A 7,409-nucleotide genomic window follows, 5' to 3' on the forward strand; every position below is an offset into this window, starting at 1 on the left:
CCACTGGGGATGCACTGCAGTGAGTCCAGAGAGTGTACTGGCACCACAGGGGATGCACTGCAGTGAGTCCAGAGAGTGCACTGGCACCACTGGGGATACACTGCAGTGAGTTCTGAGAGTTCTCTGGCACCACTGGGGATGCAGTTTATTGAGTCCAGAGAGTGCACCGGCTCCAATGGGGATACACTGCAGTGAGTCCAGAGAGTGCAGTGGCCCCACTGGGGATGGAGTGCAGTGAGTCCAGAGAGTGCACTGGCACCACTGGGGATGCAGTGCAGTGAGTCCAGAGAGTGCTCTGGCACCAATGATCTGCACTGCAGTGAGTCCAGAGAGTGCACTGGCACCACTGGGGATGCACTGCCGTGAGTGCAGAGAGTGCACTGCCACCGCTGCGGTTGCACCCCGGTGTTTTCAGAGAGTGCAGTGGCACCACTGGGGATGCAGTGCAGTGAGTCCAGAGACTGCACTGGCACCACTGGGGATGCAGTGCAGTGAGTCCAGAGAGTGCACTGGCACCTTGGGGATGCAGTGCAGTGAGTCCAGAGAGTGCACTGGCACCACTGGGGATGCAGTGCAGTGAGTCCACAGAGTGCACTGGCTCCACTGGGGATGCACTGCAGTTAGTCCAGAGAGTGCACTGGCACCACTGGGGATGCAGTGCAGTGAGTCCAGAGAGTGCACTGGCACCACTGTTGATGCAGTGCAGTGAGTCCAGAGAGTGCACTGGCACCACTGGGGATGCAGTGCACTGAGTCCAGAGAGTGCACTGTCAGCACTGGGGATGCAGTGCAGTGAGTCCAGAGAGTGCACTGGCACCACTGGGGATGCAATGTGATGAGTCCAGAGAGTGCACTGGCACCACTGTTGATGCAGTGCACTGAGTCCAGAGAGTGCACTGGCACCACTGGGGATGCACTGCAGTGATTCCAGAGAGTGCACTGGCACCACTGGGGATGCAGTGCAGTGAGTCCAGAGAGAGCACTGGCACCACTGGGGATGCAGTGCAGTGAGTCCAGAGAGTGCACAGGCACCTTGGGGATGCACTGCAGTGAGTCCAGAGAGTGCACTGGCACCACTGCGGATGCAGTGCAGTGACTCCAGACAGTGCACTGGCACCACTGGGGATGCACTGCAGTGATTCCAGAGAGTGCACTGGCACCACTGGGGATGCAGTGCAGTGAGTCCAGAGAGAGCACTGGCACCACGGAGGATGCACTGCAGTGAGTCCAGAGAGTGCACTGGCACCTTGGGGATGCACTGCAGTGAGTCCAGAGAGTGCACTGGCACCACTGGGGATGCAGTGCAGTGACTCCAGACAGTGCACTGGCACCACTGGGGATGCAATGCAGTGAGTCCAGAGAGTGCACTGGCACCACTGGGGATGCAGTGCAGTGAGTCCAGAGAGTGCACTGGCACCACTGGGGATGCAGTGCAGTGAGTCCAGAGAGTGCACTGGCACCACTGGGGATGCACTGCAGTGAGTCCAGAGAGTGCACTGGCACCACTGGGGATGCAGTGCAGTGAGTCCAGAGAGTGCACTGGCACCACTGGCGATGCACTGCAGTGAGTCCAGAGAGTGCACTGGCACCACTGCGGATGCACTGCAGTGAGTCCAGAGAGTGCACTGGCACCACTGGGGATGCACTGCCGTGAGTCCACAGAGTGCACTGGCACCACTGGGGATGCACTGCAGTGAGTCCAGAGAATGCACTGGCACTAATGTGGATGCAGTGCAGTGAGTCCAGAGAGTGCACTGGCACCACTGGGGATGCACTGCAGTGAGTCCAGAGAATGCACTGGCACTAATGGAGATGCAGTGCAGTGACTCGAAAGAGTGCACTGGCACCACTGGGGATGCAGTGCAGGTAGTCCAGAGAGTGCACTGGCACCACTGGGGATGCACTGCAGTGAGTTCAGAGAGTGTACTGGCACCACAGGGGATGCACTGCAGTGAGTCCAGAGAGTGCACTGGCACCACTGGGGATGCAGTGCAGTGAGTTCTGAGAGTTCTCTGGCACCACTGGGGATGCAGTTTATTGAGTCCAGAGAGTGCACCGGCTCCAATGGGGATACACTGCAGTGAGTCCAGAGAGTGCAGTGGCCCCACTGGGGATGGAGTGCAGTGAGTCCAGAGAGTGCACTGGCACCACTGGGGATGCAGTGCAGAGAGTCCAGAGAGTGCTCTGGCACCAATGATCTGCACTGCAGTGAGTCCAGAGAGTGAACTGGCACCACTGGGGATGCAGTGCAGTGAGTCCAGAGAGTGTACTGGCACCACAAGGGACTCACTGCAGTGAGTCCAGAGAGTGCACTGACACCACTGGGAATGCAGTGCAGTGAGTACAGAGAGTGCACTGGCACCTCAGGGGCTGCACTGCAGTGAGTCCAGAGAGTGCACTGGCACCACTGGGGATGCAGTGCAGTGAGTCCAGAGAGTGCACTGGCACCACTGGGGATGCAGTGCAGTGAGTCCAGAGAGTGCACTGGCACCACTGGGATGCAGTGCACTGAGTCCACAGAGTGCACTGGCACCACAGGATATACACTGCAGTGAGTCCAGAGAGTGCACTGGCACCACTGGGGATGCACTGCCGTGAGTGCAGAGAGTGCACTGGCACCGCTGCGGTTGCACCCCGGTGTTTTCAGAGAGTGCACTGGCACCACTGGGGATGCAGTGCAGTGAGTCGAGAGAGTGCACTGGCACCACTGGGGATGCAGTGCAGTGAGTCCAGAGAGTGCACTGGCACCTTGGGGATGCAGTGCAGTGAGTCCAGAGAGTGCACTGGCACCACTGGGGATGCAGTGCAGTGAGTCCACAGAGTGCACTGGCACCACTGGGGATGCACTGCAGTTAGTCCAGAGAGTGCACTGGCACCACTGGGGATGCAGTGCAGTGAGTCCAGAGAGTGCACTGGCACCACTGTTGATGCAGTGCAGTGAGTCCAGAGAGTGCACTGGCACCACTGGGGATGCAGTGCACTGAGTCCAGAGAGTGCACTGTCAGCACTGGGGATGCAGTGCAGTGAGTCCAGAGAGTGCACTGGCACCACTGGGGATGCAATGTGATGAGTCCAGAGAGTGCACTGGCACCACTGTTGATGCAGTGCAGTGAGTCCAGAGAGTGCACTGGCACCACTGGGGATGCACTGCAGTGATTCCAGAGAGTGCACTGGCACCACTGGGGATGCAGTGCAGTGAGTCCAGAGAGAGCACTGGCACCACTGGGGATGCACTGCAGTGATTCCAGAGAGTGCACTGGCACCACTGGGGATGCACTGCAGTGAGTCCAGAGAGTGCACTGGCACCACTGGGGATGCAGTGCAGTGACTCCAGACAGTGCACTGGCACCACTGGGGATGCACTGCAGTGATTCCAGAGAGTGGACTGGCACCACTGGGGATGCAGTGCAGTGAGTCCAGAGAGAGCACTGGCACCACTGGGGATGCAGTGCTGTGAGTCCAGAGAGTGCACTGGCACCTTGGGGATGCACTGCAGTGAGTCCAGAGAGTGCACTGGCACCACTGGGGATGCAGTGCAGTGACTCCAGACAGTGCACTGGCACCACTGGGGATGCAATGCAGTGAGTCCAGAGAGTGCACTGGCACCACTGGGGATGCAGTGCAGTGAGTCCAGAGAGTGCACTGGCACCACTGGGGATGCAGTGCAGTGAGTCCACAGAGTGCACTGGCACCACTGGCGATGCACTGCAGTGAGTCCAGAGAGTGCGCTGGCACCACTGCGGATGCACTGCAGTGAGTCCAGAGAGTGCACTGGCACCACTGGGGATGCACTGCCGTGAGTGCAGAGAGTGCACTGGCACCGCTGCGGTTGCACCCCGGTGTTTTCAGAGAGTGCAGTGGCACCACGGGTGATGCAGTGCATTGAGTCCAGAGAGTTCACTGGCACCACTGGGGATGCAGTGCAGTGAGTCCAGAGAGTGCACTGGCACCTTGGGGATGCACTGCAGTGAGTCCAGAGAGTGCACTGGCACCACTGGGGATGCACTGCCGTGAGTGCAGAGAGTGCACTGGCACCGCTGCGGTTGCACCCCGGTGTTTTCAGAGAGTGCAGTGGCAGCACTGGTGATGCAGTGCAGTGAGTCCAGAGAGTGCACTGGCACCACTGGAGATGCACTGCTGTGAGTCCAGAGAGTGCACTGGCACCACTGGGGATGCACTGCAGTGAGTCCAGAGAGTGCACTGGCACCTTGGGGATGCAGTGCAGTGAGTCCAGAGAGTGCACTGGCACCACTGGGTATGCAGTGCAGTGAGTCCACAGAGTGCACTGGCTCCACTGGGGATGCACTGCAGTGAGTCCAGAGAGTGCACTGGCACCACTGGGGATACACTGCAGTGAGTTCTGAGAGTTCTCTGGCACCACTGGGGTTGCAGTTTATTGAGTCCAGAGAGTGCACCGGCTCCAATGGGGATACACTGCAGTGAGTCCAGAGAGTGCAGTGGCCCCACTGGGGATGGAGTGCAGTGAGTCCAGAGAGTGCACTGGCACCACTGGGGATGCAATGCAGTGAGTCCAGAGAGTGCTCTGGCACCAATGATCTGCAGTGCAGTGAGTCCAGAGAGTGCACTGGCCCCACTGGGGATGCAGTGCCGTGAGTCCAGAGAGTGCACTGGCACGACTGGGGATGCAGTGCAGTGAGCTCAGAGAGTGCACTGGCACCTCAGGGGCTGCACTGCAGTGAGTCCAGAGAGTGCCCTTGCACCACTGGGGATTCACTGGAGTGAGTCCAGAGAGTGCACTGGCACCACTGGGGATGCAATGCAGTGAGTCCAGAGAGTGCACTGGCACTACAGGGGATGCACTGCAGTGAGTCCAGAGAGTGAACTGTCACCACTGGGGACGCAGCGCAGTGACTACAGAGAGTGCACTGGCACCACTGGGGATGCAGTTTAGTGAGTCCAGAGAGTGCACCGGCTCCAATGGAGATACATTGCAGTGAGTCCAGAGAGTGCACTGGCTCCACTGGGGATGCAGTGCAGTGAGTCCAGAGAGTGCACTGGCACCACTGGGGATGCAGTGTAGTGAGTCCAGAGAGTGCACTGGCACCACTGGGGATGCAGTGCAGTGAGTCCAGAGAGTGCACTGGCTCCACTGGGGATGCACTGCAGTGAGTCCAGAGAGTGCACTGGCACCACAGGTTATGCAGTGCAGTGAGTCCAGAGAGTGCACTGGCACCACTGGGGATGCACTGCAGTGAGTCCAGAGAGTGCACTGGCACCACTGGGGATGCAGTGCAGTGATCCCAGAGAGTGCACTGGAACCACAGGGGATACACTGCAGTGAGTCCAGAGAGTGCACTGGCACCACTGGGGATGCAGCACAGTGAGTCCAGAGAGTGCAGTGTCACCACTGGGGATGCAGTGCAGTGAGTCCAGAGAGTGTACTGGCACCACTGGGGATGCAGTGCAGTGAGTGCAGAGAGTGCACTAGCACAACAGGGGATGCACTGCAGTGAGTCCAGAGAGTGCACTGGCACCACTGCGGATGCAGTGCAGTGAGTCCAGAGAGTGCACTGGCACCACTGGTGATGCAGTGCAGTGAGTCCAGAGAGTACACTGGCACCACTGGGGATGCACTGCAGTGAGTCCAGAGAATGCACTGCCACTAATGGGGATGCAGTGCAGTGACTCGAAAGAGTGCACTGGCACCACTGCGGATGCACTGCAGTGAGTCCGGAGATTGCCCTGGCACAAATTGTGATGCAGTGCAGTGACTCCAGAGAGTGCACTGGCACCACTGGGGATGCAGTGCCGTGAGTCCAGAGAGTGCACTGGCACCACTGGGGATGCAGTGCAGTGAGTCCAGAGAGTGCACTGGCACCACTGGGGATGCAGTGCAGTGAGTCCAGAGAGTGCACTGGCACCACTGGGATGCAGTGCACTGAGTCCACAGAGTGCACTGGCACCACAGGATATACACTGCAGTGAGTCCAGAGAGTGCACTGGCACCTTTGGGGATGCACTGCATTGTCTGCAGAGAGTGCCCTGGCACCACTGTGGATTCAGTTCAGTGATTCGAAAGAGTGCACTGGCACCACTGGGGATGCAGTGCAGTGAGTCCAGAGAGTGCACTGGCACCACTGGGGATGCACTGCAGTGAGTCCTGAGAGTGCAATGGCACCACTGGGGATGCACTGCAGTGAGTCCAGAGAGTGCACTGGCACCACTGGGGATGCAGTGCAGTGAGTCCAGAGAGTGCATTGGCACCACTGGGGATGCACTGCAGTGAGTCCAGAGAGTGCACTGGCACCACTGGGGATGCAGTGCAGTGAGTCCAGAGAGTGCACTGGCACCTTGGGGATGCAGTGCAGTGAGTCCAGAGAGTGCACTGGCACCACTGGGGATGCACTGCAGTGAGTCCAGAGAGTGCACTGGCACCACTGGGGATGCAGTGCAGTGAGTCCAGAGCGTGCAGTGGCACCATTGGGGATGCAGTGCAGTGAGTCCAGAGATTGCACTGGCACCACTGGGGATGCAGTGCAGTGAGTCCACAAAGTGCACTGGCACCACTGGTGATGCAGTGCAGTGAGTCCACAGAGTTCACTGGCACCACTGGGGATGCAGTGCAGTGAGTCCAGAGATTGCACTGGCACCACTGGGGATGCACCCCGGTGAGTCCAGAGAGTGCACTGGCACCACTGGGGATGCACTGCAGTGAGTCCAGAGAGTGCACTGGGTCCAATGGGGATGCACTGCAGTGAGTCCAGAGAGTGCACTGGCACCACTGGAGATGCAATGCAGTGTGTCCAGAGAGTGCAATGGAACCACTGGGGATACACTGCAGTGAGTCCAGAGAGTGCACTGGCACCACTGGGGATGCAGTGCAGTGAGTCCAGAGAGTGCACTGGCACCACTGGGTATGCACTGCAGTGAGTCCAGAGAGTGCACTGGCACCACCGGGGCTGCACTTCAGTGAGTCCAGAGAGTGCACTGACACCACTGGGAATGCACTGCAGTGAGTACAGAGAGTGCACTGGCACCACTGGGGATGCAGTTCAGTGAGTCCAGAGAGTGCAATGTCACCACTGGGGATGCAGTGTAGTGAGTCCAGAGAGTGCACTGGCACCACTGGGGATGCAGTTCAGTGAGTCCAGAGAGTGAACTGGCACCACTGGGATGCAGTGCACTGAGTCCACAGAGTGCACTGGCACCACAGGATATACACTGCAGTGAGTCCAGAGAGTGCACTGGCACCTTTGGGGATGCACTGCATTGTCTGCAGAGAGTGCCCTGGCACCACTGTGGATTCAGTTCAGTGATTCGAAAGAGTGCACTGGCACCACTGGGGATGCAGTGCAGTGAGTCCAGAGAGTGCACTGGCACCACTGGGGATGCACTGCAGTGAGTCCTGAGAGTGCAATGGCACCACTGGGGATGCACTGCAGTGAGTCC

The sequence above is a fragment of the Anser anser genome, assembly GCF_964211835.1.
Source record: "Anser anser genome assembly, contig: HAP1_SCAFFOLD_40, whole genome shotgun sequence".
NCBI lineage: Eukaryota > Metazoa > Chordata > Aves > Anseriformes > Anatidae > Anser > Anser anser.